The sequence below is a fragment of the Petaurus breviceps genome, unplaced genomic scaffold (assembly GCF_028583685.1).
Source record: "Petaurus breviceps papuanus isolate PSGF00001 unplaced genomic scaffold, PetGlider_PUasm1.0 118, whole genome shotgun sequence".
Taxonomy (NCBI): domain Eukaryota; kingdom Metazoa; phylum Chordata; class Mammalia; order Diprotodontia; family Petauridae; genus Petaurus; species Petaurus breviceps.
In genome coordinates this window covers 204353-227207 of record NW_027185616.1, presented here as the reverse complement: position 1 = coordinate 227207, position 22855 = coordinate 204353, and the positions used below count along the sequence as shown (strand labels likewise).

The window sequence follows — 22855 nt, the reverse complement described above, 5'->3', positions numbered from 1 at the left end:
CCTTATAATTCCTTGAATTGCTATTTATAAGTGCCACAGAAGTGGTACAGATAGTAAGTACTATAGGAATTCAGAGGGGAAAGCCCCATAGGCTGGAGTGCTAAGGAACGGCTTTCAAGAGGAGGATTTAAGCCAGGTTTGCCAGAAGAAGAGAACCCCAACCTGTTGGCCACTGCTATCAAGGACCAGTGACCTACAAAGCTTTTTGTGTTTGCATCTGCCTCTGCCCAAGCAATAAGGGCCATAATGATGCCTGGACTTCAAAATCACGTCCCCTCTGCAGCTGACTCATCCTGGAATGTCAAAACCATGTTCCTGTGGCAAACACCTTCATCTGCCCCATTTTCCCCTCCCTGAAGCGGTCAAAAAAGTCGTAGAAAGGAGTGACCCAGGGAAACAAAGGGTAATAATGGTGACAATAAGGCTTCAGATTTTTCAAAATACTTCATAGCTACTGTCTCCAGATCAGGATCATAGAGTCATTCATTTAGAGGAAACTTAACGGTTATTTAGTAGTACAATCCTCTCGTCTTCTAATTGCATTAGATGGTGAATTCCCAGAGAGCAGGGTGTGGTTTGTTTGGGGGGTGGGAGGTTGTACTGTAACACAAACATTTGTATTCCCAGTACTTATCCCAGTGCATGGCACACAGTAGGCCCTAAATACCACACCACACCACCCCCATCTCCTTGTTTGTTTAACTGACTGAAGAGGAACAGAGGCCCAGAGCAGAGATTCAAATTCAGGTCTTCTGACTTTCGATTCAAAACTGTTTCTATTGTACAAAACTGACCAACTACTCGAACCTCACAACAACACTATGAGTTAGGTGCTGCAGCTGTTACTATCCCCATTTTATGGAGGACGGAACTGAGGCAGTGAGAGAAGTTTACTTGACCTCCCCACAGTTAACACAGCTCACAAATATCAGAGGTAGAATCTGAACCCAGAGCTTCCTAAATCCAGAACCAACCCTCTATCCCCTAGACCACACTGGGTCTCCTATGGGGAGAGTTCAAAACTAAGTAACTCCAGAGAGGCAGATAAAGGTACAAAATGACAGAGGACAGAGCCAAGATGGCAGAGAAGAAGCACGACCTTCCCACAGCTCCAGCTTCCACCTTCCCCAATCCATGTAAAAAGGGGACTCTAAACAAACTTTGGAGCTGCAGAAACCACAAAATGATATAGAGAAGCTAACCTCCCGCTGAGGACAGCCAGCACTCTGGGAGCTGAGCCCAGCCCCACCTTGAGGCTTTAGCCCCAGGGCAGGCCTGACCAGCCACAAGCCTGAGGGACTCCAGATCAGCAGCAGCTGTGGCTGTTTCCAGATTTATCAACACACAGATGAGAAGGACAAAGTGAGAGGTCAGTGCAGTCTGGACTTTGGGACCTAGTAAGTGGGAGTGCATGGCTTATACCGCCAGGCGAGAAGCTGCTGAGATGCCAGCACAGTCAGCCAGTGCCACGTGGCAGCTTCAGCTCCTGGCCTGCAGAGTGTAGGGGGACCAAGCACCAGTCTGAGGGGTAATCACTCTTGCTTTAACCTGCTTGGATTTGGATTGCAGTCTAGGGTGGAGGTCCTGGGGTTTGTGTCCAGCTTGCCAGAGTGTGTGGAGACCTCAGAGAGGGCACCCATCTAATACTTCCAGCAGCTGAGAACCCCAGCGTTTGGGATGAAAGCTCCCCTGTCTGGTAGCAGAGTCCTACTGTGGCAAAAAGCCCAGGGGTCAAGTGACTGAGGGGCAACATGACCAGACAAAGGAAACAAAGCAGACAGAAGATTCCAACATTAGACTCCTATTTTGGGGACAAAAAGAAGCAAAGCATGGAACAGGAGGAAGATAGTGAAGTTAGAACTCCTGCACCAAAAGCTTCAAAGGAAAATATGAGCTGGTTACAGGCCACAGAGGACCTTAAGAAGCAGATAAGAGAAGTGGAGGAAAAATTGGGAAGAGAAATGAGAACAATGCAAGAAAATTATGAAATGAGAATCAACAGCCTGATTGAGGAAAATAATACCTTAAAAAACAGACTGATTCAAATGGCAAAAGAGGCTCAAAAAGGCAATGAGAAGAATGCCTTAAAAAGCTGAATTTGCCAGATGGAAAAAGAATCTCAAAAGCTCACTGAGGAGAGTCATTGCTTCAGAATTAGATTGGAGCAAATGGAAGCTAATGACTTTATGAGAAATCAAGATGCTGTTAAATAGATCCAAACAAATGAAAGAATAGAAGGCAGTGTGAAATATCTCATGGGAAAAACCACTGACCTGGAAAATAGATCCAGGAAAGATAACTTAAAAATTACTGGACTACCTGAAAGCCATGACCAAAGTAAGAACCTAGAAATCATCCTCCAGGAAGTTCTCAAAGAAAACTGCCCTGATGTTTTAGTACCAGAGGGCAAAATAGAGGTTGAAAGAATCCACGGATAACCTCCTGAAAAAGATCCCAGAAAGAAAACTCCTAGGAATATTATAGCCAGGATCCGGAATTCCCAGATTAAGGAGAGAATATTACAAGCAGCCAGGAACAAACAATTTGAATATTGTGGAAACACAATCAGGATAACCCAGGATCTGGCAGCTTCTACACTGAGGGATCGAAGGGCTTGGAATATGGTATTCTGGAGGTCAAAGGAGCTGAGATTAAAACCAAGAGTCACCTACCCAGAAAAACTGAGTATCATGTTTCAGGGGAAAATATGGTCATTCAGTGGAAAAGACGATTTTCAAGCATTCTTGATGAAAAAACCAGAGTTGAATAGAAAATTTGACATTCAGATACAAGAAGCAAGAGAAGCATGAGAAGGTAAACAGGGAAAAGGAATCATAAGGAACTTATCGAAGTTGAACTATTAACATTCCTACATGGAAAAACAATAATTGTAACTTATGAAACTTTTCTCAGTAGTTGAAGGGATTAGAAATATATATACATATATATATATATATATATATATATGAGGGTATATGGGCATATGAATGCATATGTGAATGTGTGTATCTATGTTTACAGGTATACATAGAAAGAGGGCACAGGACCAATTTAATAGGAAGGGATGATACTTAAAAGGTGAAGTTAAGAGGTGAGAGGAATATAATGAGAGGAGATGGGGAGAGACAGATTGGGGTAAACTATCTCATACAGAAGAGGCAAGGGAAAAATGGTTACAATGGAGAGGGAGAATAGGAAGGCAAAAGGGAATGGGTCAACCTTATTCCCATTGAATTTGGCTTCAGGAGGGAATGAAATACACACTAAATAGGGTATCTCACCCTCCAGGAGAGTAGGGGGAGAAGGTGATGAGAGGGGAGATGATGGAAGGGAGGGCAGGCTGGGGGGGAGGGAAGTTGGAAGCACCCACTTTTGAAAAGTGATGGGATCAAAGTAGAGAACAGAACAAGTGGGAGGTGTGATAGGAGGGAGGGAAATATAGTCAGTCTTTTACAATATATCTGCTATGTTATTGTTTTGCATTAGACACACATGTACAACCTATACTGAACTGCTTATCTTCCCAGTAAGGGTGGGTGACAAGGAAGGAAGGGAATTAATCTGGAATTGAAAGTTTTAAAATCAAATATTCAAATATATATGTATATATATGTGTGTGTATATATATATATATATATATACTATTATTAATACCATCTTACCTATATTTGGGAATTAAGATATACAGGCACTGAGGCATAGAGATCCACTGGAAAAGTTGGAAGGGGTAGGGGAGAAAATATGGGAGAGAGCAGATTGGAGGAGGAGATATCCTGTGGGACTGCTATTTTGGGGTGGTGGGTAGGGGAAAAACGGGGAGAAAATTTGTAACTCAAAATCTGGCAGAAATGAATGATGTAAATCAGAAGTTAATGAAGCATTAAAAAAATAATAATAAAATGAAAAAATGGTACAAAATGACTTTCAATGCTGACGTCACATGTCTCTGTTAACACCTAGAGAATCCCTGAGGTTCAGCACTAGAAGATGGGATCTAGTGTAAGATCGATTCATACCCATGACTCTACCAGTATAGGGAACAGCACCTGCTCTGCAAATTCAGCACTGAGACTTACCCAGGGTCACAGAGCTAAGACGTGTCAGAGGCAGGATTTGAACTCGGGTCTTCCTGACTCTGAGGCCAGCTCTCTGAGACCACTTCTGTTCAGAGACCAAATGTTTTTGTATTTTACCCTTCCAAGCTGATGCTTGTGCTGGAGTTAACAACAAATAAATTATTCATAATATGAGGACATTTAAGAAGATGCACCTCTATGGGTTTTATGTAAAATAAAGTGGCCCTATTCTCCATTTCACAGACTCAGACTTCTTGAAATATATCAACAATCAAAAGACAAAAAAAATCTTCCCTGCCCACCTCACCCCTCCTTTTCTCAGGCTCATCACACTAATGAATTAGAGGCTGGCAGTTATATTCACCTGGGACCTTATTATATGGGACACAAAGTGTCACTGAACTATTCAACTGGGACTGGGCCAACCACACAAATAGATGCAATAGGCTGCTTGCTGGTGTAATTTAAGAGGTGCCAGGAAGTACCCTCACAACCACAAAGCCGCCTGCCCCAAAATATCTCCCCTCCCTCATTCTTGGTGCCCGGAATTCTACTCCTTTTGGTCCCGAAAGGCTTGAAGCTTTCCCTGTTAAAATGCAAATGTCCTTGGAAAAGGCAATACCTTAGGCCTTTATCAGTGGGAAAGAACAGACCCTTGGTTGGCACTGGTGAGTCTAAGGGAGGATCAGGGGGACTGTTGGCTGAGAAGCAGCCAGAGGACACCCAGGAGGGACCTCGGAAGCACTGAAAGGGGAGGGGGGTAGAAAGGAAGAGTGCTGAAGACACACAGCTTGCTTTGAATTTTGCCTAGAGCTGGCTCTGACCTTGAGCTCCTTTAGGAGGCTTGGATTCTGTAAAGAAGGGCCTGGAAACAGCAGTCCTCCTGGAAGCCTTCATTAATATCTGAGGACTTCCCTCAGCATGGGAGAGGCATCGAGGTCCAATGGAAAAGGAGGCTGGATTTGGAGTCAGACAATGAGTTCAAATTCTGCCTCTGTCCCTTACAACCTGTGGAACCTCAGGCAGGTCACTGTATCTCTGAGGCCTCAGTGTCCTCATCTGTAAAGTCAGGGGGTTGTAGTGAGTGACATCTAAGTTCCTCCCTGCTCTACATTCATAATCCTATATTCATAATAATAATAATACCTAAAATTCGTGAAGCACTTTACAAATATCATCTCATTTTATCCCCACAACAACCCTGGGAGGTATTATTATCATTAATATTACATTGCATAATTATACATATTATTACATAATATTATTATCCCCACTTTACAGGTAAAGAAATTGAATCAGTCAATAACATTTATTAAGCACTTACTATGTGCCAGGCATTGTGCTAAATGTCAGGGATACAAAAAGAGGCAACAGACAGTCCTTGCCCTCAAGGAGCTTATAGTCTAATGAGGAAAACAATATTCAAAGAATTATGTACAAACAAGCTATATACGGGATAAAGTGGAAATAACAGAAAGTAAGGCACTGAACTGAGGAGTTCAGGAAAGACTTCCTGTAAAATGTGACATTTTATCTGGGATTTCAAAGAAGCTAGGGAAGCCAAGAGGCAGAGAAGAGGAGGGAGGGAGAGCATTCTAGGCTTGAAGGGGCAGCCAGTTGTCTGGAGAGAAAAGATGGATCATCTTGTTCTAAGAACAGCAAGGAAGCCAGTGTCACTGGATCACAGAGTTTTGGGAAATGGGGCAGGTAGAAAAGATGTAAGGCAGGAAGGCATCAGGTTATGAAGGGCTTGGAATGTCACAATATTTTATATTTGATCCTGGAGGTGACAGGGAGTCACTGGAGTTTGAGTGGGGAAGGTGATGTGATCATACCCAAGCTTTAGGAAGATCACTGACAATTGAATAGAGAATGGACTGGGTTTGGAGAGACTTGAGGAAGAAGGACCAACCAGAAGGCTACTGCAATAGTCCAGACACAAAGTGATGAGGGCCTGTATCCGAGGTCGATTTAATTCAGATCTTCCTGACTCCAGGTCCAATGCTCTATCCACTGTGCCACCTAGCTGACCTAATCTAGGGTAGATGTAACTATGAAAAAAAAGGATTTCAGAGCAGCTAGGTGGCTCAGTGAATAGAGGAGTGGCCTTGGATTCAGGAGGACCAGAGTTCAAATCTGGCCTCAGACACTTGACACACTTACTAGCTGTGTGACCTTGGGCAAGTCACTTAACCCCAATTGCCCTGCCTTCCTCCCTCCAAAAAATAGAAGAATTCCTAAGGGAAAATGCCATGCATATCTTTAAAGCAAAAAGGGAGAGGGGCTGATCTCACAATAGCTACAGCACTTGCAGTAACCCAGGAGTTAATAATACTTCCCCACACATTGGCTACTTCTTCAGAGACTTTTAAAAGGCTACATATAACATGAATCAGAGAGAACAGAATGGGTCTCTGAGAAACTGAAGTTTTCAATGACTCCCAAGGTTCTTTCTGAAACAGAGGTCCATTAGTTAACACCAGCACTCTTCAAGTGATGTTTAGATTACTGAACATCATAGAATACTATAGTCTCCTAAGAACTGAAGTCAAGAATCATTCCAAGGACTGACTGCAAGACATTAAAAACAAGGAATTAGGCAGGAGATAAATCGTCAAAAGATTCTTCCAACTCCATGATTCCATCAGTCTAGGGAGTTCCTCTTTTGAATAAAGAGAACTTAGCACAGAGCCTGGCACATAGTAGATACTCAATAAATGTTTATTAGATTGGATTGGAAATCAGTGCCTACTCTATGAATTAGAGAGTTGGCCTGGGGCACTGTGAGCTAAGTGACTTGCACAGGAAGACACAGTTAAAGTGTCACAGAATTTGTATCTAGATCTTCCTGACTGAGACCAGCTCTCTTCAATACACCACACCTCCCAGTATAAAATATACCATCAGAAGAATGTTTGACTATGGGCACTTCCTCTACACTCCCTTAGTCTCCTGTGTCCTAAATGTAGTTTGGAATAATGTTTGGGATTCCCAAGTACAATTACAATGAAGCTCAGAGCACAGCAAATCAGAACATGGAGTCAAGCTGAGAGGGAGCAAAACTTTTCTTAAAGGGAAATACAGTATAAAGGGGTCAGTCATGGATGATTGAAACAGGTCTCCTGGAGGTTCTTGGTGAAACTGGTAAATGCCAGTGGGTTTTTAAGGGGTTCTTACCTGAACCAAGCAGGAGCAAGCATTGGTGGTAGGGGACATGGCGCTAAGGTTCAAGACTGGCACTTATTCATGCTGAAGGGGAACGTCTCAGGAACTGGCTGCTAGCACATTCATACTCCCCAAACAAGGGGTCTTTCAACCACCATAGACAGTCCTTAGTACTGTCAGAATGTGGCTCAGGGGATTTGAGCCTCCCTGGGAACTTCTTTTGGCAGTTGGATGGCACAGTGGGCAGAGCGCTGGGCCTGAAGTCAGGAAGACTCCTCTTCTTGAGTTCAAATCTGGCCTCAAACACTCACTAGCTGTGTGACCCTGGGCAAGTCACTTAACCCTGTTTACCTCAGTTCCTCATTTGTAAAAATGAACTGGAGAAGGAAATGGCAAAACATTCCAGTATCTTTGCCAAGAAAACCCCAAATGGGGTCACAAAGGTTTAGATATTACTGAAGCAAGAAAGCAACAAAAAACAACCACTTCCACTTATCTACCTGTTAGCCCCAGGACTTGGCCTGTGCCTTAGAGCAGTGATCTTGAAACATTTTTTTAAATATGGACTATCAGTAAAAATAAATAAATAAGTTTAAGCACACCTGCCCCCCCCCACCCATGATGTGTGAATATTCACCTATTTATAAATTATATACATGTTCAATTGTACTAATAATAATCTACATTTTAAAAGTCATTAAAATAGACATTTAAAAAGAACGAGATAAAAATGAAGTAATGGTTGCCCCTAGAATCAATAGGAAGTCATTGGCTTTTATTGAATAGGAGAGGGACATATTCAAAACTGCACTTGAGAAAAATTTCTCTTGGCTGCTACATGTAGGCTAGATTGAAAAAAATGAAGATATGAGGCAAGGAGACCAATTAAGAGCCTATTACAATTGTCAGGGATGAGATCTTGAACTAGGGTGGTAGCTATAGGGGTAGAGAGAAGGAAACCATGGATGCCAGAGATGTTGTGAGGGTAGAAACAAGACTTGGCAACTGATCAGACATATGGGATGAGAGAAAATGAGGAATTGAAGATGACACTGAGGTGCCTAGAATAGTAGCGCCCAAAACAGTAAAAGGGAGGCTTGCAGAGGAGTATGTTTGGGGTGGGGGGAAGAAAATGAAATCTATAATGAAGATCAAAACTCATCCAGGCCAGCTCATCTCATGTGACCCACTCTGTCCATCCAAAAACAAAAAGAGAAAAGATAGGGCTCTCATTCATTGGTCACTGCCCTGAAATACAGAACCTGCCTTCTCAGGCACCTGCTGAAGCCAGGAACTAATAAAAAAGGGGACTGTAAGGTAAGCAGGGAATTTTCTCAGAGATGGCTGTGCAGTTGTTACTGTGATGACTGGTAATGGTTAGGTAATGATCGCCCTGAGGGGCAATACCAAATGTTAGCATTTGGGAGGCTGTACAACGGAGGAAGGAGGAGGAGTCAGAGACTGTTGGGATATAAGGGTAGGTGTAGTTGTGTTGTAGACAAGCCCCACGATTGATTATGGAAGGAGGGGATGTAATCCATCTTTCCATCCTCTAATTGGTTAATCACATTCTCCTAGGGGTCAGGTTATGGCTCCCGTGGTCCCATTTGGAAACCAATACCATAGAAAATATCTTTTTGTTGCTGTTCATTTTTTTCAGTTGTACGCAACTTTTCATGACCCCATTTGGGATTTTCTTGACAAGATATTGGAGTGGTTTTCTCTTTCCTTCTGTAGTGGATCCAGACAATCAAAGGTTAAGTGACTTGACCAGTGGCATACAACTAGCAAGTGTCTGATACTGGATTTGAACTCAGGTCTTCCTGACTCCAGACCAGGCACTCTATGTACTACCCCACTTAGCTGCTCAGAGAATATCTACACATTGGCTAAAAATAAGAGGGATTGACTAATCAATAGGCTTTCTCCCAGACAACTCATAGATGGTAAAAGGAAGCAGTCTACTCAGAGATTGGGGGAGACACTTGGAACAGTGCAGGGAGCACAGGGATTGGAATTAGAAGGCTTAAATTTAAATCTTTGATTCTGCTACTTACTACCTGGGTGACCTTGGGTAAATTATGTAACCAACTCTGTGCCTCAGTCTCCTCATCTGTAAAATGAGGACTTTGGACTAGATGGCCTTGGAGGTCCCTTTTAGATCTATCCCTAATTAGCCTTTGTATGAACCATTAATGAGGCTGCCATTGTTTATTAGCCAAAAAGGAAGGAGAAATTATCATTTTGGATTTCATTTTAATTTTGGCTTAATTCGGCAAGAAGCTCTTCTTTAGCAAAGTAGGGCAACTGACTGCTGAGGGCTAGGGCTAGTGCAGGCACCCTACTCAGCTATCAAAGAAAGAGAGACCAAAGCTAAAAAAAGCCCCATTCCCTCTAAGCACAGAGAATATTCCCTATTCAGTCACAGCAACCTGTTAGGCAGGCAGCAGTTATTTATCTTTAAATCTTAAAATTAAACGCTTGCAGCTGCAGAGTTCAGATCTGAGCGTTTCACAAACAGCTCATGTTAAGACTTCAATTAAACCAGTGAATATTCCTTAATTGTATCCAGCTTTAGACAGCTCAGATCATTTCCTTCATTTTAGAGCCCACTTGTTGACTGAGCATGTAAGAAATCATTCTGTTTTATACGTGGAATGGCCTGGGGTTGGGTTGCCTGGCTATTTTCTCTTTTTTTTTTTGTAGGATCCCATCCCCTCTTCACCTTGCGGCAGCATGGAGAGAATCTCTCCCTCCCCAGCTGCTCACTTCTAGCTTCCAATCCTACTCTGTCCAGCTGGCTACTCAGGTTGCTGGCCCTTCAGACCCTGTTGGTTATCCTCTGCTTTCCAGCTGGTCCCACTTTTGAATCTTACAGCTTTACTAATCTTCCCTATATCTGTTTCCATGCTGGCCAAGTAGACTTTACTCAAGTAATATTTTTCTGGTTCTCTCCCTTACTACCCTCTTTCTGGAGGTGTATCCACCCCAGGACAGAAACAGTGACCTGATTTTCTGTTGTTTCAGTTGTGTCTGACACTTTTTGACACAATTAGGGGTTTTCTCAGCAAAGATACTGGAGTGTGTTGCTATTTCCTTCTCCAGGTCATTTTGCAGATGAGGAAAGTGAGGCAATTAGGCTTAAAGTGACTTGCCCAGGGTCACTCAGCTAGTGTCTGAGGCAGGATTTTAACTGAGGTCTTCCTGACTCCAGGTCTGGTGCTCTATACCTGAACCACCTGACTTCCCCTACCTCCAAATAGTCTACATTTACTAGACTGAGTTTAGTGGAGAAAGAATTCAAGAAGCAGCTGAACACTGAATAACTATTGTTGCTGTGGGTCAATTTTTCTATGCTGTTCTCTCCAGGTACACAATTAGTCAACGACTTCTGAACCTAGTTGTTGAAATAATAATAGCACATTTACATGGTGCTTTTTAAGATTTTCAGAGTCCCTTCACCACAACTCCATTCCTTTATGTAGACTGTCCTCTGCCTGGAATGTACTCTTTCTTCTCATTTGCCTCTCAGAATCCTGGTTTCCTTCCAAACTCAGCTCAAACACCACCTCCTACACAGTGTCCTTGCTGACCCCCTAAAACTACCCCATATATATTACACATGTGTTTATGTTCACCTGTGTTATTTTCCAATAATAATAAGAGCTATGAGTTATATAGCACCTACTATGTACCAAGAACTATGCTGAGTGACTTTTTAAAACTGTATTTAGATTTTTCTAAATTTATGCAATAAAACAAGCATTTCCATAATAGTATAATAAAAAGACAATTGCACATGAAACTGCAAATCTATTATGTACAACTTTCTATTTTTTAAAGTATATAATAAAATAATCATGTAAATTTTTCCCTCCCCCTCCTGCCCTAGAGACACAAATAAGAATATATATATATATGTGTGTATGTAAAATTATTCTATACATACTTCTATTTATCAGTTCTTTGGATGCAGATAGTATCTTTTTTCATATGTCCTTTATAGTTAATTTGGGCATTTACAATGCTTTATATTTATTTCATTTATATTTATCTCATTTATCTCATGCTTACAATCATAAGAGATAGGTACTATTATTATTCCCCCCCTGTTTTTTGCTTTTTTTTTTTGGAGGGGCAATTGGGGTTGAGTGACTTACCCAAGGTCACACAGCTAGTAAGTGTGTCAAGTGTCTGAAGCCATATTTGAACTCAGGTCCTCCTGACTCCAGGGCTGGTATTTTATTCACTGTGCCACCTAGCCACCCCTGTATTATTCTCATTTTAAAGATGAAGAAACTGAGGCAAACATAAGTTAAGTGCCTTGCACAGGATCACAGAACTATATGAGGGTAGATTTGAATTCATTTCCCTGACTCTAGGCCCAGAGCTCTACCCACCATGTGCTCCTTGAGGACAAAGACTGCTTTATTTCTTTGTTTCACCTAGTATTTAGGACAGTATCTGGCAGACAGTTAAGGTTAGCAAAGGTTTGTTGATTAATTGAGATCAGTTGATCCTCAAAGTGTCCCTGAGAGATAAGTAGGTCAAACTTTATTATTCCCATTTTAAAGAGGAGGTAAGAGAGACCCAAAGAGGGGAAATCACTTACCTAAGGTTACTTAGCTAAAGATAGAGCAAGGAATAGAATCCAGGTTTAACTCTAGTTTAGACCACACTGTTTTTGGCCCAGTCTGATTTCTGATGTCTGTATCCTCACTATCTCTTCCCAAGCACAGCTGATAAGATGTTTATTTATGCATCCATGAGATTTGGGGGCATCTTTGAAATTCACATGAAATCTGAGACCCCGTTTGTACATAAAGTGACATGCAACATTTCCCCACATATACTCTCTAATTCCTATTTCCTTTCACCGTTGCTGCTGTATTTCTAATACTTATAATCCAACCTCACCACAGGCATGCTGAGATAGCTCAAAAGTCCCTTCAAATTCTAATTCTATGAATTTTCTTGAAACTAGTTCAATTAAAACACCAACTTCACCAAAGTGCTAAGTCATACTGCATCATAAGTTCACAAATAAGCTATTGGTCACAGTCATTCAAGTTATCACATGCCTAGAGTGCACAAAAAAAGATAAACAAACTAAGAGTGCAAGTCAATCAATTATCAAATATTTACTGACTACCTCTATCCCTGGAAAGTCAAAGGCCATGGGAAGGAGGCAGCATCATTCTCTAGACCTTTAGCAACCTTAGTGAAGCAATGGGTTATTCTCATTTTTAAATATACTTTCAACAATACTCAATGACCTTCCTTATTGTCTAAGAATGAAGTCCCAACCCTTTAGCCAAGCATTCTAGCCCTCCAATAGACAATCCATCTCACCTTTCCAAACCAATCTTCTACTACTCTTTTTCTAGAAATTGTCCCCTCCAGACAAAATGATCTATTCATTGTTTCCTAGATATACCATTAGCATTTCCACCTTATGTCTTACTGCTTACTTAAAATAGCTGCCTAACACCGGACTAGATAAAATGGGATACAAAAAAAATTTTTTTTAAGATATGGTCTTTTCCCACAAGAAGCTTACAGTCAAATTTATAAGATACAAAGAAAGCAACTGATAAACCAAAAAGTAATATAGATTTGCACATACCATATATACATATACCAGTTAGGACCATATTACTCAGCAACCTCAGCAATAACATAATTATCAACTGACACATAGTCACCTACTAGCTGCTTGGAATTGAGTGTGTATGTATATGTATGTTTGGAGGGTGTAAGGGAAAGTATCATGATCTACCCTTCCCCTACCTGGTTTTGGCCAAAATAATAGGTTTCAGGAAAGTGGGCCCCCAAAGTAATCATGTAACTGGACTGAGTAGAAGGTTTTCTGTTGTTAATAAGGCAGTAACCCCTTAGATTCACACACTGACTAATCCCATTTGACAGGGACACTCCCCTGGTGATATTCAGACCTCACAGAGCTTGGAGTACATGTTCTCCCCAACCCTTAAATGGGAGGAGCTGAAAGACAGGCAAAGATTCTAGCATGAGATCAGACACTTCAGGACAATTGAGGGATGAACTTCTGAGAGCTCTGGTCTCTGCCTTTTCCCATTCTGTGAGGCAAAGAAGTGGGCGGCTGTTCAACAAGCCTCTTCTGCTCTTTCCTGGAAGTTGTATGAGAGTCCTGCTCAGTGCAGGAGAGGTATTAGTTAGTAATAATAATAGTTCACATTTATATAGCACCTGAAGATTTGCCAAGTGCTTCAAGTACATTATCTTCTAAAGCGAGGCATCAGATTCCTGCTCAGCTGCTTACCACCTGTGCGATCCTAGAGGTAAGGCATTTAACCTCCCTGAACCTTAGTTTCCCCATCTGTAAAATGGGTGAAGGGGTGGAGGATGGGTTGAAACACTGATTTCCTTTCCAGCTCTAAATCAGTAATCCTATGATTGCATTTGACCATACAGTGACCCTGTAAAGTGAGTTATGACCACCACAAAGGTTAGGAAACTGAGGTTCAGAGGCACTCAGCAGAATGCCAGTGTTTGACCTGAAGTCTCTCTGACTCCATCTCCAGCATGCCATCCATTGTACCACTCTGCCTCAGATTTTAAACCCTCTCTGTCCTCTTTGCAGAAATACTTGTGGGTCTCCTACCTTTAGGATCATTTTTTTTTTTTTAAGCAATCAGGGTTAAGTAACTTGCTCAAGGTTACACGGCCAGTTATTTCTGGGTGTGGTGCTGAGTGTCCGAGCCCGAGATTTGATCTCCAGGTCGTCCCAACACTGGAGCCGGTACTCTTACTCGCTGAGCCACCTGGCTGCCCCTAAGCAATTGGGGTTAAGTAACTTGCTCAAGGTTACAAGGCCAGGTGTTTCTGGGTGGGTGCTAAGTGTCTGAGCCCGGGATTCGATCTCCAGGTCTTCTCAACACTGGAGCCGGTGCTCTTACTTGCTGTCCTACCTGGCCGCCCCTTTAGGATCATTCTTAAGGATCACATTCTTGATGTTATTTTCTGAGATTTTATTGAGCTAGAAATTTTCTGCCTACCCCAATACTCTATGTGCTTGCTACTCCCCTTTCAATACTTTTCTCAAGTAAAACTGTGTATGTATATGCATATATGTGTGTATGTGTGTACATACACATGCACACACATATATTCAGTAAGGTTTAAGCCAGATGTGTGCTGCAGTCATCTCTAACTAGCTTGCAAAAGCCAATTGTTAAATTTTCAGTGTGAACCTTTAGACCTAAGAAATCAGCAAATGCTCCAAACTAGACCGTGATTTACTGTTTTATTGATTGTGTAGACTTAAGTGATGGAGAAGATGTTAATGATGTACATCAAACTTAAAAGTGCATTGTGTATACGTGGTAGAGGGGGGAGGGAGAACAGGGAGGTTCAGCATTTACCAGCGCACCCCGGAGTTTAGCACACCACACCACTGGCCATTGCCAAAAAGAGCTAGAGAGATTACTGGCCTTTAGCATATTCTAGATGCCCTGGTATTAATACTGTGGCGCACAAAGTTGTCAGTGAGAGATCAAGTCAGAGAGTCTACATGTAAGGTGTTTGAAGATTCCAATGTGCTATAAAAAATATAAGGGAGCGTTATTAATATCTGTCGAATATTTACATAATTGCATGCATAGAACACACCAGTGTACATACAACGCTGCTATGTCCAATAACACTGGGCTAAGCGGTACTTAACAAACAGACCATCCAACCAGAGCCCTGGTGCTCTCTGCTTCTTCCCATCACTGACACTCCTCGCCATCATCTCTACGACATCTGTAAACATGGATCATGTTGTAGGCTGACAGATTTTTGTAAAGCTCTCCGCAAGGCTGCGTTAGTCACACTGTTGAGTGAGTGTGAAAGATTTTTTTCAAACAGGGAATTTTCCAAGCGTAGTTGAGAAAACTGCAAAGCTCATCTGGGCTCCAGAGGGCTTGGGTTAGCTTATTAACATACAAATAAGCACATTTTACTGTGCTGGGGCTTCCAGCACACACATGCTAATGAAGCTAGTGCTTAAAAAGGTCCATCTTCTCTGAAATGTTTAATTAATCTGCTGCTTTGGAAGGTGTACAGAACAGTGTTTCTGCAGAAGGTCTGCGATGCTGAAGAGACAAGAGGAGCCTGTTTATGTGGGGGGCCAGATGTTCCCAATGTCAAGGGACCTAAACAATTAAAAATAAACAAGGTAGAAAAAAAGGCCCTTGATGAGTGCATGGCCTTTAAATTGGCATTATACCACATATGGCAGAGGCCCAAAGCAAAGCAGAGATGGTGAGTGTCATGTTTTCCCAGCTGTTAGCATCTCCTCAGGTGACAATATCAGCTAAGACAGAATGAAGGTGATTTCTGTGGTGAGCACAATCCTCCTTCTGGTAACCAAGGTTGCAACCTCATCATCTTTGATTCTTCCCTAGCCCTTGCCTTCCATATGCAATTGGTTGCCAAGTCTTATTAATTCTGCTTCTACAACAACTCACATCATTCCCACTTCTCACCACTCACTCAGACACTACCCTACTCCAACACTTTATATCCTCTCACCTGGACTATTATAATAACCTTGTAATTGGATCATCATCTTCTGGTCTCTCCCTTCTACTGTCTATCTACCAAAATAATCTTCCTAAAGTACAAATCTAACAATGTAATTCAGTGACTCCCTATCACTTCCAGGATAAACCCAAAACCCTCAGCTGAGCATTTAAAGCCCTTCACAGGTCTGTATACCAAGAGATTAAAAAAAAAACAGAAAAGGATCTAAAAGTACAAAAAATATTTATAGCAATTCTTTTCTGAGGACATTGGAAGGAATGCCCATCAATTGGGGAATGGTTGAACAAGTTGTGGTGTGTGATTATGATGAAATACTATTGTACTATAAGAAATGATGAGTGGGATGTCCTCAGAAAAACCTAGAAAGACTGACATGAGCCCCTGCAAAGTGAAATGTACTGTGTACAAAGTAACAGCAATATTTTAAGATGATCAGCTGTGAATGACTTAGCTATTCTCAGTAATACAACGATCCAAGACAATTCTGAAGGACTTAAGATGAAAAATGCTATCCATCCCCAGAGAAAGAACTGAATACAAACTAAAGAATTAAAAAAATAAAGCCTTTCACTATCTTACTCCACTCAAATTTTACATTTATCCCCTATACAAACTTTACCTTCTCAGTAAGTTTCAGTTCATGTGTGATCTCTTAGGAGAAGCATTTCCAAGTTCCCTCTACCTCCTCAGTTGTTATTTTCACTCATGCCCAACCCTTCATGGCACCATTTGGAGTTTTCTTGGAGTTGTTTACTGTTTCCTTCTCCAGTAGATCCATTTTGTCACGCAATGAGAGATTAAGTGACCTGCCCAGGATCACACAGCTAGGAAGTGTTGGAGACTGGATTTGGACTCAGGTCTTCCTGACTCCAGGCCCAGTCCCCTATCCACTGAACCACCAACTGCCTCTTTTATTGTAGGATCATAAATTCTGAACTGAAAGGGAGCTTGGGGCTATCAAGTTCCAACCCTCCCACCACCCATTTTACAGAGTCAAAGAGAGGTTGAGTGGACTATCCCAGAATCACACAGCTAGTCACTGTCTGGGCTTCCCGATTCTTCACCTAGCGCTCTTATGACTGTGGCATTTAGTTACCTCTAATGTATATACTTACCTGCTTACATGATGGATCTCTCCATCTCCCAGGAGAATGTAAGTTTCCTGAAGGCAAGAATTGTTTTTCACTTTGTTTTTCTATCTTCAGGTCTTTTCACATAGTTGGACTGTAATTGTTGGATTGCTTCAGTCTTGACAAAAGTAGACTATGAAGATCAGGTTCATAAAACTGATAGCAACTGGTGTCCAGCGAAAGAAAATGAAGTCACATTTTGGATAATAAGGAGGCTGTAATTAGAGGGACATACAGAACATACATGGCACAAGGCAATGGAAGGCGTGCCAAGGACAGCACTAGCAGTACCCAAAGGAACATGCTTTTGTGACCTTCCTGTCGTCCCTCCAGTTTGCAAATGATTTCACAATAACAGGCAGGATTCTCGGAGTCTTTCCATCCACCCCATGCTAATAGAGCGACTGAGAGTTGCCCGACTCTCTCTTTGATAGCATCATCTTACAGTATTTATGTTAAACAGGGTCCCTAACTTCAGGGCCCTCACTTCTCATTTCTACTTACTAATCAAACCCATAGGGCAGGCCAGCACAACATATATGGATGATTGGCCCTCAAAAGGACTTCGGGGACCCATGAAAAAATAGGGTTGCCAATGCGCACACTCCTGTTTGTCACATGACCCTTGGCAACCAACCATCGCCAGTCTGTCTCTAGTCTAACCCACCTGCTACTGAAGAAGTTTAGCCTATTTTAATTTTGGCCCCTACCTGCTGCCAAGTTGTGCAGGTCTACCATAGGGATTCATTGAGCTCTAAGAGCCCTGCTCTGCTAGATGTTGTGAGGGACAAAAACAACATACAGGATATGGCCCCTGCCTTTAAGGCCAACCCATATGAAACAATTAGGGAACAATAGAGGATCCTGTACGCTAAACTCTTAAGTACCATAAGATATGGGAGGATGGGAGAGATCAGCAGGGATTGGGGTTGGGGATTGGGGTTAGTCACACAAGGCTTCTCAAGAATGGGGACCTTGAAAGATGGATAGGATTCCAAAGACTAAAGTGTCCAATTACACATAAGCTGTAAAGGGACAAAAAGGAGTGAGGGATTAAATCAGGCTGAGCATGGATATTTTCAATGTCCTGCAAGCTTCTTAATGCTAGAGACAAGAATCATTCAAGTAGCATTAAGGACTACAAAACATCAGTAACTATTCCCTGAGTTTAGAATTCTCCTCCATCAGGAGAGGGATGTGGTACATTTTGAAAAATGAAGGCAAATCAACTTGGAAAATGTTTCTTGCTTTCTCCTGTCATAGGAAGCACAGCTCAGTTTGGCCTGAAAGACTTTAACCTGCAAGGACAATATGCAAAAAGAAGGTAGTGCCTCCTCCATCTTCCCTGACATACTCTCTAAGGTATGCAACCCCAAATAGCAATGATTGGTCTTTGAACACATTTGCATTACAAATACATTAGACTTCCTCCCTAGATTCTTCCAGAAATTTTCTTCTGTAATCAGCTCCTTCTTGATTTTTCTTCTGCTCATAGGATAGGTAGTTTTATTACTACATAATGTTCTTTCCCCAAAACTAATAGAATTCATATAATCACAGAGCTGGAAGGGATTTTTAAACAAACACACTTATTCATTCCACCAACATTTATTAAAAGAATACCAAGGTACTCTACTAGGTCCTGTGGGATTTAAAAAAAAAATAAAAAGTAACACACTCTTTAATCTCAAAGAGGTTTAAAATCTGCTAGGATCAATATAAACTATACACAGCTAAGTATCCTATAGGAGAAGGTATAATGGAAACAAATAAGAATTCCAAACTGATCCCAGAAAATTTGAAAGAGAGAAAGAACACTCAATTGGGGTGGGAGGTATAGGAAAGGTTGAACCGAGCCTTTAAGAAAGGGGTGCTGAAACACAAAAATAAGGAGAAAGAAAATTTCAGGAAAGAGGTGGCAAATGCATAAAAGGGGATGATAGTTGAGTTTAGTCCATCTAGAACACAGAATGCATTAAGAAGAGCACCATGAAATAAAGCTGGAGAGGAAGCAGTCTGTGGAAAGCCCTAAATATCAAACTAAGTCTCTATTTTCTAAGGCAATAGGGAGTCATTTAAGGTTTTTGAGCAAGAGATTATTGTGGTTAAATGTATCACAGGAAGGTTATTTTGGCAGCTCTTGTGAAGGATGGATTGCAGAAGGGAGAAAGTAGAGACAAGATTAGACAGGGGACACACTACTTTCATTTCATAGTGATAACTAACATTTATATTATGCTTTAAGGTTTACAAAGCACCTTTACATGTATTATTCTAATTGATCCTCACAACCCTCTGAGTTTGGTGCCATTTTATCATCTCTATTTTGCAGTAAGGAAACTGAATCTGAGAGTAGCTGGGTGATTTGCTCAGGAACACACATCAAGTAATTATCTGAGGCAGCATATGACCCCTAGATCTTCATGACTCTCTCAATACAACTCTCTATGAACTACTCCATCTATACCTCTATAATAATGACTAGGTGGCGCAATGAATAGAGCACCGGCCCTGGAGTCAGGAGGTCCTGAGTTCGAATTCGGCCTCAGACACTTAACACAAAAACTAGTTGTGTGACCTTGGGCAAGTCACTTAACCCCATTTGCCTTCCAAAAAGCAAAAAATTTAAAATAAATTAAAAAAATAAAATATAATCATAACTAACATTTATCTAGGGTTTTTTTTTTTTGGATAAAGAAATGGTAAAGCACTCCAGTAACTTTGCCAAGAAAACCTCAAATGGGGCCATAAGGAGTTGGACATGCCTGAAATGACTGAACAGCAACAAAATATAGTTGTTTGAGGGTCTACAAAGCACCTTAGTGCATTACGTAAGCATACAGGCATACCACTAGTAGCATATGTACACACCTAGAACCAAAGTTGACTTGAGGTACCTGTTGCATCTGACCAGAACTAAGAACATTTGGATGAAACCTAAAAAGAGAAGAAAAATTAAGTTTTAGCTCAAGAGCCCACCATTACAGCGTCTCTCCATTTTGATTTATCCAATCTAGGTAATCACAGATGAAGACAGGGTCAGGTCAGTATTCTCTTTTCTCATTTCCATCATAAAATGAAAATACAGAAGTAACAAGTCATCCCTAAGCTGTTCTGTGCCCAAACACCAGTTAGCCACCTAGATTTTCCATCATCCAAAAATACTGAGAGCAGCAGGAGTCTGCCAAAGAAGAGGGGTAGGGCTTTTTATAGATCTTCCTAGTAGACTTACAGCCCCTGAGTTTTGAAAGAGGGCTACATAGGTCATACTGCAAAATCACATTCTACCAAGCCTACCCCTAGAAAGATAGCCAGAACACATTTCTTCCCTTCTCCCACAGAGCTCCTGGGGAGTTGAAGGCTGTAGAAAATATATTTTTGGTCTCCTCTCCATTGTGCAAAACTTTCAGCGATGCAAAATGTGTTCAGTCCTCAGTCATTTAGAGAGAAGAATGCTCACCAAATCTCTGCTGAAGTCAAGAAACAAAAGCAGCAGCAGCAACATCTGAAACTCTTAATGTTTGATTACAGACAACGGAGGGGAGTCCTCTCATTTCTCCCCAGGTACAGAGCAGAGCCTGGATGGAAATTAGGAAAGTCAACATATTGTAATAGAGATGGCATCATAAAGAGGAGGGAAACGGGGGAGTCAGAGGTCTCACAAATCACAAGCAATAGCAAAGAGATCTCATCCTCTTCAGGGTTCCCTATGGCTATTGCTCTGCTGCTTCTGCCCCCTGCCACAATACTTTGAAGATTCTGAGCAATTTGCTTCAGATGATGGGACTTAACTCCATGGAGAAAGCTAAAGGTTCCACTGTCCAACCATAATCAGCAATGTATCTACAACACAAAAGGTACCTCAACTATGAATCAATTAAGTACTAGGACATTGTTCTACCTGTAGATGTGCTTTGAAGTAAGGCACCTTGGGCTACCATGGCATTAACTATGAGACTCCATTCATCCAGATTCACAATATTCATGTCATCCTTCTCTCCTCCCCTCTCTCTATCTCTCTTTCACCCCACCCCAAACAGTTGTCAAGGCTTATCAATCAAGTCATATAAAAAAATGAAATGATAAACAGGTGCTTCTGTCATAGACTAGACAAAAATATTTACTCAGATCAGCAAATAAAAGATTACTCTAGGTAGGTGAGAGCATCTGTGACATTTGCCCCCTTCTCTCCACTGTCACAGCCCCCATCCCAGTGCAAGCCTTTACCATCTCTCCCTGTACTATCTGCAGTAGTCTCTTAATTTATTTCCCTTCCCATTCCATCCTCCACACAGTGCCAAAACAATCTTCCTAAAGCTCTGACCCTCCACTCAAGAATCTTCAATGCTTCCCTAAGTCTAAGATAAAATACAAACTCCTCAGCCTGATATTTAAAGACCTTTACAGGCTTGATCCTGCCTACCTCTCTACACCTATTTTACTTTACCACATTTTACACATTCTATGTTCCAGTCAAACTGGCTTTCCTTGGTTTCCCATCTCCTGCTTCTGGGCTTTCACAAGGCACACCCTTCTCACTTTACCTCTCAGAATCCTTAGCTTCCTTCAAGGCTCAGTGAAGATACCTCCTCCTATAAGAAGCCTTTCCTGATCCCACCGTCACCACTACCACCAACTTTTAGTGCTCTCACCTAGCTAGAATTATCATTTATTTACTAATCTGAGTAAATATTGTGGTCTGATCCTTGACAGTAGCACCTGCTTTTCATTTTGTTTTGTTTTGTTTTTCTCAGTTCCTTATTCAAAGTAGGGGTAGACATAGAGACAAATAAATGAATGAATAAATAAATAATGAATGGATGAATACATGTTGAACAGAAGTGAACCCAAATGGAAGGGACTGGGAAGATGTGGAAGTGTAACTATTGGACTAAGCTGCTGAACGAGCTAGACTCTCCTTAAGAACTCATTTCACAGTGCACCTAGGTGGAGTCAGGAGGACCTGAGTTCAAATCCGGCCTCCGACATTTAACACTAGCCATGTGACCTTGGGCAAGTCACTTAATCCAAATTGCCCTGCCTTCTTCCCTCCAAAAAGAAAAAGAATTCATTTCACCAAAGTCAGAGCAAAAGGGGCAGAAGAGTCCTAATACCCGAGATTGAGCACAGTGAAGAATCTGAGTTGGAAGAGAATTACAAAGAAAGTGCCCTGGAAGAGCCAAAATATGCCCCTTCACAATCAAACAGTGGATCTCCTTGAAAAGGAGAGGTATTGCACCCGAGGGTATCACCAGTTTAGAATATGAAATCATGTGCAAAATCTTACAAATAAATGAAGAAGTATTAAGTGCCTACTACATGCTAAGTTCTGAGGATGCAAATACTCAAATTACCCTTCCCCTCAAAACATTTATATTGTAATAGAGGAATACCACACATAGAGGGATGGTGGCCAGGGAAGGGAGTTTTGGACTAGGAAGCCACAGGGATTACCTGTAACTTGAGCAATAGGGCAGGTGATTGTCATGCCCTTTCTAGTAGAAATGATACTATTGATGTGATTAATGCTCTCATTTGAAGGGTATGAGGTGGTTTTCTGTTGATTGACTGGGGATTAGGAGGATATGAAATATGATGGGGGGGGTTATTGATTGGATATAGTGAGTTTGATGAAACTGCACACAATCACCCACCTAACAATCCTCACAGCTCAGCCCCAGGGTGAAATTCTAAAACACAGGAGATGATCTCCCTTAGAGATGGAATTGGATATGGTCCCTGAAGGTTTGGATACAGAGGGTGTCTTTGCCAAGTGGGAAAAATGTTATGGGTAGGGGAATAAAGGCAGAGAAGATGACAAGATGCTAGGTAAACCCTGAATTCCTGGTGGATGGCAAGTGGGTGTAGGCTACATATAATGATTTAAGTGAGTTTTTGTTCACCTATAGATCAGAA

General features: G+C 41.6%; 1 long non-coding RNA gene across 1 annotated transcript; it reads left to right on the top strand.

Moving 5' to 3' along the window:
• The first annotated feature begins 13283 nt into the window (after nucleotides 1–13283).
• On the top strand, nucleotides 13284–21367 carry LOC138161130 (uncharacterized). Its single transcript, XR_011168282.1, has 4 exons — nucleotides 13284–13561; nucleotides 18203–18301; nucleotides 19957–19982; nucleotides 20369–21367. It is a non-coding gene; the product is annotated as an uncharacterized lncRNA (long non-coding RNA).
• The last annotated feature ends 1488 nt before the right edge of the window (nucleotides 21368–22855 follow it).